This window comes from Amborella trichopoda, chromosome 1, assembly GCF_054954075.1.
Source record: "Amborella trichopoda isolate Santa Cruz 75 chromosome 1, AtrichopodaSantaCruz75HAP2 v2.0, whole genome shotgun sequence".
Lineage (NCBI taxonomy): Eukaryota > Viridiplantae > Streptophyta > Magnoliopsida > Amborellales > Amborellaceae > Amborella > Amborella trichopoda.
Genome location: NC_142336.1, coordinates 30,891,864 through 30,903,186, shown reverse-complemented (window position 1 = coordinate 30,903,186; position 11,323 = coordinate 30,891,864). Strand labels below are relative to the sequence as shown.

Here is an 11,323-nt window from a genome sequence, read left to right as displayed (position 1 = left end):
TTCTACCTTTAAGTGGCATGCAAAGTGTTGTGACACAAATGAATGAGTAGATCCAGGATCAATCAAAACATGATCTACTTTTTGGAAGATAGTAAGAGTACATTGGATCACTGATTTTGAGGCCTGAGCGTCTTGCTCGATAATCGCAAATACTCTTCCCTTCATCTGAGGCTTTGGAGCTATCTCTCCCTACTTTGCGTCTGTAAGCTAGGACATTGTCTAATCTGGTGTCCCAATTTTCCACATTTAAAACAGGCTCCGGTATTCCAATAACAAGGGCTTGATCCATGGTTTTTCCCACATTTTCTACATGGTTCTATTGGGCTTTGAAGTGATAAGAGCCTTGGCTTCTTGTGTGGCCTTTCAAACTTTTGTCGATTAGATAGCGTGGGTATAACATGACTTATCTGATTTTTCATCTTTTGGTAATCTTCGCAATCTTTTTCGACAATTTGGGCTCGATCCACTATTTCAGCATAAGTTCTCAATTTTAAGACTGATATCCTGCTTATGATAGCTGGCCTGAGACCCCTTTCAAATTTTTTCACCTTTCTTGCCTCATTGTTAATCATATGTGGTGCAAACCTGGCCAATCTAGTAAACTTGGCCTCGTACTGTGCTACTGTCCTATTTCCTTGGATTAATTCTAGAAATTCCATTTCTTTTTGGTCTCGAATAAAATCTGGGAAATACTTTTCATTAAATGCCTCTAGAAATACTTCCCAAGTCAAGGGTTTATTTTCTTTGACCAATACTCCTTTTGCCATTTGCCACCAGTGTTGTGCCTCACCTTCTAACATAAAGACTGCCAAGGCCACTTTCCTATCATCAGGACATTCCATGACCTCGAATATTTTCTCCAATTGCATAATCCATCCCTCGGCTTCCAGTAGGTTTACAGCACCCTTAAAAGAAGGTGGGTTCAATTTCTTAAATTGTTCGATATTACTCCCACCATTTCCTGTAACTGACTGTCTGGGTGGATTGTTGTTTTCCATCTGATGTTGCATTAGAGCAACCATATTTTCCAAGGCTTTGTGAATTCCTTCCATATTGGCCTCAGCTATTCTGAATCTTGACTTTGTCCCAGTCTGTACATACAATAAATGTGATTTTAAGTACATTCTTTTTAAATTTCCATTCCTAAGAATCTTAAACCTATTGCTCTGATACCATAATTGTCACACCCCAAGAATTTACAATACTATTATTCCTAAGATGTGACAGACAAAACATATATACATCTATTGATAGGACAAATTTACAGTGGCGAGGTCTTAAAAAGTAAATAAAGAAAGCTAGCACAACAACAGTATCTTCTAAGGTTGATCTTGACTAGCACTCAAAATGAATCCGCAGTTATCCTGAAAAAAATGTTTACCATAGTTTGATGAGTTTGGCTACTCAGTAAGTCATCATCATAATCCTAAAAATAATCATGGTTGAAAGATATCAATATTTTCAAAAAGAAGATCTATTAACAGAAATGCATCAATAGTTTCACTTTCAATAAATGCATAATTAAGTATAATCCAAATAGATGAAATGCATATCACATTTTAGCGTCAATGCATAATTAAAAAGATTTCACAAAATACCCTACTGGCATCTCAAGTAGGTCACCTATATTTATGGGATATCAATTGACAAATGAACATTTCACAACAATGCTATAATCAATTGCAAAAATATCAAGTTTTAAATAATAAGGCAGTCATTTGCACATGAATTTTACAATATCTAAATATTCAAAAACAGTAGAAAGAATTCTCACAATTTTACTAACAGCAGAAATATCACATTTATTTTTAATAATTTTACAGTATCTAAAATTTTCTAACAATAGACAAGAAAAATAAATAAATTTATTTTTCTAAGAATTTACAGCATTTAAAATTTCTAACATAGATAAAATATCACAATTTTTATTAAAAAGATTATTTTTCAAGATAATAAGGTCGCGTGCGCATAAAATTTATCGTGCCTAAAATTCATGATAATAAGTAGAAATAATTATTTCATTACATTTTTAAAAAGAACGGATTATTTTTCCAGACAATGAGGTCACTTACACACAAAACTTATAAAATAAAGATCCTGGACGGAAATATCACTATTTATTAAAAACAGACTATTTTTCAAGAAGATGATGTCACTTACTTTAATTCCGAAATTGGGTGAGCATCAATTTTGGATGTGGGCTTATCATATGCATCATCGTAGTCTCATGTGTATATGGTTCATAGGCCATCGTTAGAGAGAGAGGTTTACAGAGCGTGGCGATAGGGAAGGTTTTGAGATGAAGGTTGATGAGAGAAAAAGAGAAGCCTCTTGACTTACAAACGCAGAGAGAGAGAGAGAGAAAAAAAAAGAAAGACATGATGTTTTAACATAAAGAGAGAGAAAGAGGCGTATAAAAAAGATACACCTCAATGCAAGGTGTCGTTTAAAGGATTGTGATTATAAACCTTTAAGGTGGTGGACCTAAGGTCCACCCAAGTAAAATTGAACCCTCAAATATATTAACAATAATATCTTTTATTTATTGTTAATATAAAAGTAACAATATCCTAACGGTATATTAGTATTATTATTATTATTATTATCATTACTAATATATACTTATTATTTTATTTATTTATTTATTTATTTTTATATTTTTTTTGTATTTATTTCTGTTAACACCATTAATATTAATATTATATATATATATATATATATATATATATATATATATATATATATATATATATATATATATATATATATATATATATATATATATATATATACATATATATATATATATATATATACATATATATATATATATATATATATATACATATATATATTTTTATTTTTTATTTTTTTGGAAGTTTAGGATTGTTACACTTTATTATCATTAGATAAACAATGTTAAAAAAGAAAAATGATCTTGAAATTCACAAAATATATAGTATAGATTCGTTTTTTAGAAGGGACTCATTTTTACCATATCTAGATATCAAATTTAATTTTTTCTTTTTGGGGGGTTGATTATTGATATGAAGAGAGTGTGTGCCCAAAATTTGGGGTCATTCAAATACCACAAACATAGTTTTCTAGAAGTGTCGTTGCATTATACTATAATACACTCATTGCATTAGTTCATTGCTCATATTTATTAGTCTTGCATGTGATTTTTCTTAAAATTTCCTGATACTTACTGCATCGTGATGCAGTATAAAATTACTGGCAACCAATATCAAAAAAATATAAAAGGGATTTTATACAATGATACCATTTACCTTTGGTACAAGGAGGTCACAATTACTTGGAACTATGTGATGCAAAATCTGATAATTTGTTCTGTCACAAAGTTCGAGTAAATTTTTGCTTGGTCAATGAAATAAATGTAGCCACCCAATTTCACATCCAATGGTCAAGATTAATTGTGACCAACCATGTGCCAAAAATAAATAGTCTCATTACAGAAAGGAACAAACATGTATATCCGAGTATTCCGGTATTCCGACATAGGCCCTCTTTCATTAACAAAAATCGATCTCCATGCAGTTGACATAGTATCTAATTTTATAAATTCAATTTCTAATGCCCCACTAGCCATAAGATTACTTTCCTAGAGATAAAGTTGAGAAAACGAACTCCCTTATGTAAGGGATAACAGTGTACCCCTTTTAATGTTATAATGCTCTTTCAGAGATAACTATTTACTGGTATTTGATGTAAAAGATAAAAGGTTGCGGTTTGTATTGAGCCGAGGCTCTAAACAATTAAATTAGAGCTCATTTCAAAAATTTTATGTCCTATTATTATCACTTGATATTATTTTTCCTAAAGATTATGAAGAGCATCTCTCCTCATCCGGTCTGGCAATAACAACACCAAAGAAGAAGAGGTGATAAGCTCCATACACATTGTAAATACATTGTGGTTAAATAAAAAACGAAACTTGTATTATATAAATTTACCCTTTCGCTAAAAAAACCTACTTACGACGATTTATTCAATTTAAAATTGTTGGTACGACCTAATTATCACTAGATGATTAATTTCAAAAGTTAAAATTTGAAACTGGGTTTTTTAATACTTCGATCTGACATTCTGAAAATTGGACGGTCTCAGATAAAAAAAATTTCTTGTGCGAGGGTGTAATTGGAAATTTTTTTTTTTATTGATGTTAATCTATCCCCAAAATTTGGGTTAGCCAAAAATTTTGATGGTGTGGCACCGGCTACCCAAGGCCACTATGCCTTGAGCCCATTCCTTGAAGACCGTGCAACACTTCTCATTAACAAACACGAGCCTGAAGCTCAGTTATAAAACACGGCCCTCCTGCTTTAAAGTCTTCTATTGTAATTATTGAAAATATGGTGTGAACCACCTGGAGAGCAAGCGGACCCATGAGAAGATGAATGACTCAATCCTCCCATTGTCTCTCCATCATCATTCACAAGTAATTGGACCCTGATAATCACTTAGACACCTACACTCACATTCCCTATAGTCCCATGCACCATGTCATAGTTTCCCTTTTGTTAATGCAATCATTGATTGTTAAGGTCTCTCTCAACATGGATTTATATTCGTGTCTTCAATTGATAGAGAGAGGGAAGGGGTGGCTCATACTTCTGGCTTAAGCATGGTATGGAGCAGGGCTCAAGCTGCGAAGAAACTGTTGATGGTATCAATTGTGTCTGGTGTTAGGGTCTTAGCAGAAAACGTAAATGGAGAGCGCGTCATGTGCTGCACCTCTATTGAGTGGGTGAAGGATCAGCTGATGTTGCACCTCCAAGCCAAACGGACGGTTGAGATCCAAGCTCTTATGTGAGAAAAGTATTTGATTCAGCAATAAATGGATGTGATGATGGATTGAGTGGAAATAAAAGGCCTGGATCTTTCTGGCATGTTTTTTATGGCTCGGATTCAAGTTTAGACTCTCATTTTCTTTTCTTTCTTTCTTTTTTCCAATTATGAACCAAGTGTATTTGAGTTTGCAGCCCTGAACATTATGGCATTAATGACGGGCCTTAATAGCTAAATAAGTTCGGATTTTCCATCATTACATTCTCTGAGTTTTTACAAGTCCTCTCTGTTTTCAGGCTCTCCTCCGCTCGGAAGTGGGAGATGCAGATGTCGGAGGAGTTCAATATTTTTATTCTTAATTTTTAAAGGAATTAATTATTATTATTTTATTTTTCATTGTTGGTTGTATACTTACAAGAAATTTTTGAAAATTTCCTTGTTAACATGTTTTTTTTATTTCACATTTTTATTTAACAAGTTTATTGAATTTCATATATGAGTTAATAGTGGATTTGTCTTTTTCTTTATAGACATAGCCTAAAAAGATGAGCCACGTCAAATCTTAGTGACAGTAAGTTATCTGCTTTATTAAAATGTTTCTCCCATAGACATAGCCTAAAAAGATGAGCCACGTAAAATCTTAGTGACAGTAAGTTATCTGCTTTATTAAAATGTTTCTCCCATACGTGCATACACATCGGCTTTGGAATACCACCCATGCACACACATCGTCTTTGGCATATATCTGTGTTCCACTGCGTGCATCCATATTTATGCGAAAGGGCTCTAATTGTGTGAGCCCAACACAAATCCTCTTTGGATCATCCTTAAATTCCTTTTCTTCTCCAAATCATCTTTGAATTCTTTTCCTTGACCAACGACTAAGTCGAAAAATAATAACAAATCAACAAATAAAAAAAGCCTTCCAACAAACCATTTTGTCCAAAACTTGGAAGATAAATTTCAGGGCAAACGTAGAGAACATCAAATTTGGATAACAGAAAAATAGCTAATATTACATATTTGGCTAGGGATATATATATATATATATATATATATATATATATATATATATATATATATATATATATATATATATATATATATATATATAAAAGGTACCGATCTCTAGTTAGTGTAAGGATACAACTAAGTTATTTAGCCATAATTTTATGTCATGAACTGGTAGAATTTAAGGTCCTTGACAAACTTTTTGTTTCAAATTTTCATTAGGTGACCACACGATATACTTCCCCATCATGATGTTATAGACCATATAATGATCTTATTGGGCGCATAAACTGAAACCACAACAGCAATGTTGTACACCAAAAAACTACATCAACAAATAGCAAGAGTAATAACTAAAGGTATAAGATGACTAAAAATAAAATAAAATCAGTGTAGGATTGTACAAAACAAAATTCTAAAAATCCAAAAAAACAATGATATATCAGTTATGTTAGGATTGAACTTAACAAAAATCTAAAAATCCAAAAATATGAAACATATATGGGTTATGTTAGGATGACATCACTGAAACTATTATGCTCATATCACAAACGGATGGTGTCTTACTATAAAAAAAAATTAGATTACAAAACAAGGGTATAAAATGCACCTTAACCTAACCTTTATACCCGTACCATACAATATGTCCGAGCAAATATCAATTTTGAAACTCACTTTCAATACTCAACTGCTTTAATGGTTAGATGTGACCTAAGCATGGCCTCTTCAGTTTTGAATCGGCGTTGTTGGTTTTCAATAAAAAAAAATGATTTTTCATTGGGTTACCATCCCCTGCCTCTAATTTTTTCAGTAAACAAGGTTTCAGGTATTATTCAATTTGTCTTTTTTGTTTTTTGTTTTTTTTTTTTTTTTAAGACACACATAAACAGAGAGATAGATCTGATTGTCAGATACAATGAAATAATATGAGCTTATTTATCTGACATTACTCGTTCTCTTATGAGCTTATTTCATTGTACATGACCCCGAAAAAGGTCCTTTACATGCTCCCATAATTTGGTCCTTTACATGCCCCTATAAATAGGTCATTTATATGCCCCATAAATAGGTCTTTTACATGGCCCCAAAATTTTATGACTATTCAATATTCTCATAACCCCAAAAATCAATTATAAAAAGGGATATTTATATATCTCTAAAATTTAGAAAATTAGTCAATATAAAAATTCCATTATGCATATGTGTAAATGAAGCTCTCCAAGTTGCCATATCCTTCATACGAATCCACTCTTGCAATTTGTCAACTCGATTCGAGATCCTCAATGGCTCTGTAAGAGAACAAGTAATGTCGACTGGATGGAAAGGACACGCTGATGGTGAGGCGTCCACGACACACATATAGTACATCTGTTCAATTTATATGGTCAACAATGAAAAGCAAATAGGAAAGGATAACATATAAATATGATATAAGAATTATAAATATGATATAAGAATCAAACTTCAAAAGAAAAAAAAAAAATGATATAAGGAATACCTACAAAAACATGCCCATAAGTTTTATGTTAGTGAAGGGAAGATCAAGTTATATAGCATATAAAAAAAAACATATTAACCCCACAAAAAAGAACCTGGTGTATAAACCAGGGGTATTTTCCGCCCTCCAAAACAATCTGAATTTTTTGAATGAAAAGTAACCCCATCATGAGAGGGACAAAATAACAAGATACAAAATATCATACATTCTCCACCTTTGGAATTCTAACTTCTTAGAAAACAAAAAAGAAACAACTCATATTCAATCAACAGAGGTTCCACTATATGTTGGAAAAATCTTCGAAGTAATAGGTGTTGTGGCACATTTCAGCCACTAAATAAACACAGATTAAAGGCTTCATGTGCAGTAATATCCTCCTTCGCGAAAATACATCCTTGATTGTTATCCCCAAAAATTCATTCTAAGATTGTGTGAGCAAAATTTGCTATTTGATGTACATGCAGCCAAACTGCACAATAATTCGAAAATCGAAGGAAAGGAATTGACTCAATAAAACGATGAATAGCAAAAAAAACTCAATCACAATACAACAAACACAATGAGATACTTTAAGAACTTCATATAGGTCATAAAAAAAAAAGATAAGAAGAAGAAGTTCAAAAGAAAACACAAAAAGAGCATGTTACATGTAATGTTGAAAAACACAATGAATTACCAGAAATTCTCAGAAGGGTCTGCCAAGAAGAATCCATTTTGTAATAAACTAAACCTATGAGGAAAATACGCTCCCCTATACATAATTCAATAGTGTTAAGCAACTAATCCAATTAGGTTCTTCGTTCAGAACAAAGAAGACCAATTAACCAAATAGGAGATCATGTCAATCCATTTTGTAATGAACTGAACCAACGCAAAAAATACGTTCTCCTGTATACAATTCAATAGCATTAAACAAATTATCCAATTAGGTTCTTCCTTCAAAACGAAAAAAAGCAATTAACCAAACAGGAGATCATGTCAATTCCCTACACAGCTGGCCAATACACGTACAATAATTCTTATGCAAAGTACAAAACCATTAAGTAGCCACGATAATGGTGTAGTGTCAATGTCAAAGACCTACCTAGGCATAGTTCAATATTCAAAATTTCTTTGCAAGAGTTAAGCTCCTATCTTTTGCAGTGGTAATGTATCTAAGAGATCTCTTCTCTCTCTTTTTTCTATCTGAGGCAGCAACAGCCTGTGTAGCTTGCTACAGTCAATAAACAAGTAAAACAGTGCATACAATTAGTACCAATCATGTAGTAGAAAATCAACATATCCTCTAATCAAAGAAATTTAGTTTTCAGTATTGATGTAGGTCACTGCATCTATCCCCAAATCATTAGGATAAGGCTTGGGTGATGACGATGATGTAGGTCACTACAACACATAATGCAGTAAGCCAGTGAAGAAAGCTAAGAATTCCAAGAGGAACTTAGGCAAATCATTTTCAGGCTAGAGAAACAGAGTCATATTCGCCTTAGGGAAACAAGTCAAGAACCCAATTAGGATAAAGCTCATTTCTCTATCAGACAATAAAAACAACAAATGTACTATATTAAACCATCACCTTACATAAGCAACCATTGCCATGCATAAGCAAAATGGGAAAGCTGGGTGCCATACATATGCAATCATTGCCAAAATTAAACCAGATAACATGCTATGATCAGTATCAGATCCTAAACCTGTCAGAAACCAATATTAAGAATACCCCTAAAAAAGTGCATTCTATTGTGCATTTAAATCATAATTACATGTTTATAGGCAAAGAATGCAAGATTGCAACAAAAAGCCTAGAAATGAGCAATTCTATACCCCTAAAATAAAAAAAGGTAATAATGTCAAAGAAAAAACAAAGGAACATAATAGTACTAATGATAGTAATGAAAACATCAACTCAAAAAATTTAGCCAATTAATTACTCCTTGATGGATTTTATAAATTAAAAATATAAATAAGATCAAATACGAATACTCCAAAAAACAAATTGAGAACCATTAAAATGAGAAAAAAAAAATGCAATCAGGTATGTACACTATAAGCATAATCATCCAAATAAGGCGAAAATTAGACCCATATGGCAGTTTAGAGCATTCCCACCAAATAGCTGTGACATCAAATGTAAGGAATGTATGCTATAAACATAATCATCCAAATTATGAGGGAAAAAAAAACAACGTAAATGAAAAGCTAAGACAAGAAGGTGAAGCCTGACAAAGAAGACATTTCTTTACATCTTCAAGCTCACACATACTTGGTGCAAGTGACCTCGCTAGCCTATCATATATGTTGGACTGCTTGGACAGTTCTTTCAAATGTTCTACCAAGATTATGACGAAAAAACCAGGCAAAGCCAACTCAAAAGAGATAATATGGAAATGAACCAAGTTACAACCCACTTTTATGTAATAAAATTTGATTAAGATGATGGACTAGAAATAGAAGTAACCCCCAAAAAATTTTGGTCTAAGAAACATTACAAGTCAGTTATGGGCACATCTTTCTTTCTATATACTATCTCAATAACCTATACAAATAAAACTAAAACAAATTACAGAATCATGTTTGTTGAAGGATGTTTATAGACCCATGTATTTGTACACATGTCTACCACATCCAAAAGTGCAAGATTGCGATGACTCTCAGTAAAGAGTCAAAAAATGAACATTTCCATACATCCTAAAATAAAAAAAGGTAATAATCTTAAAAAAAAAACATTGAATTCCATTGGAAAATGAATAAAATAGTACCAAAGATAGTAATAACAACATCAACTCATAAAATTTAGCTAATTAATAACTCCTTGACGAATTTTATAAAAAAAAATATAAATAATATCAAATACAAATACTCCAAAAAAAAAAAAAAAATGAGAACGTGTGTTTGTATTCTCAAAAATGAGAAAAAAAAATGCAATAAGGTATAAAACCAAAAGGCTCATAAAGTTATTGTTCGTATTATCAAAATCCAAAGCCTTGAATGCAATGATCTCATTCAAACAAACACATGATGCCCTAAAAAATTTTCTCTCTCCCATATGAACCTTTTTAAGCATTTCCTATGGTGACTTATTGAGTAAAAATTTTTTTCTACTCATTGATTTTGCATCTAGCATTGTGAAACAAAGGGCTTCACACTCAAATTCTATTTTGATATCTAATAGCAAACTTTGGTATTATTTTAGACATCAAAGAAAAATACTGGGTTTACTCATGATAAGGGTTTGATTTATTCAAAGAAATTAAGGATACAATCTAGAGGTCACTCAGCGATTGATGCCCAAGAATTTTCCCTGGTGTGGGTGGCGTATGTTATTGCCAGAAGGTTCGTTGAGATAGAAGAGGGCGACCTAGAGGAGAGCGCAAAGAAGAGATGAGCGAGCGAGAAAGATGCGGACATTATAGAGCTGACGAGAGGGCGAGCGAGAAAGATGCGGACATTATAGAGCTGACAAGAGGGCGAGCTAGAGAGAGGCGGCTTTCACAGAGCAGAGGTGAGGGCGAAGGAAAGAAAAGGCTTGTATCGGAGAGAGGGTAATAATCGAAAATATGTTAAGTTTGAAACTTTTTGAGGCCACGACGGCCTTTTATTTATTTAAATTTAAATGGACGGTAGATAGGAAGTAGGCAAAATCACTATTACTCTTTACGTATGGGCATTCGGAAGACTTTTTGTTCGTCTAGAGTCAAATATAAAAGGTTCAAAGGCAGAGGAGGTTGAGATAGGTGTATTTATCAAAATAATTATTATTTTTTATTAAAAATTATTTGAATAGATAATTTTACCATCAAACAAAAATAAATTTGAAATTTTCAAAAAAATACAATGGTATTTTAGAAGTTAGTGTGTTGGAACTTAATTTGTAGGGTACTCTTTCCTTAAGTTAAAATTTCAACTTTACTTTTTATGGAGATGACAAAAATACCCTTTGTCTTATAGTAATATCTATAAAATTACCCCATAAAAATAATTTAAAAAAAAAAACTACAAAATTAATAA

The 11,323-nt window shown here is 32.2% G+C and overlaps 1 long non-coding RNA gene across 1 annotated transcript; it reads right to left on the bottom strand.

Annotated features, from left to right (window-relative positions):
* Positions 1–6,732: 6,732 nt before the first annotated feature.
* On the bottom strand, positions 6,733–10,929 carry LOC110006563 (uncharacterized). Its single transcript, XR_002279611.2, has 2 exons — positions 8,403–10,929; positions 6,733–7,188 (listed from the first exon to the last, which is right to left on the bottom strand). It is a non-coding gene; the product is annotated as an uncharacterized LOC110006563 (long non-coding RNA).
* Between the last annotated feature and the right edge of the window lie 394 nt (positions 10,930–11,323).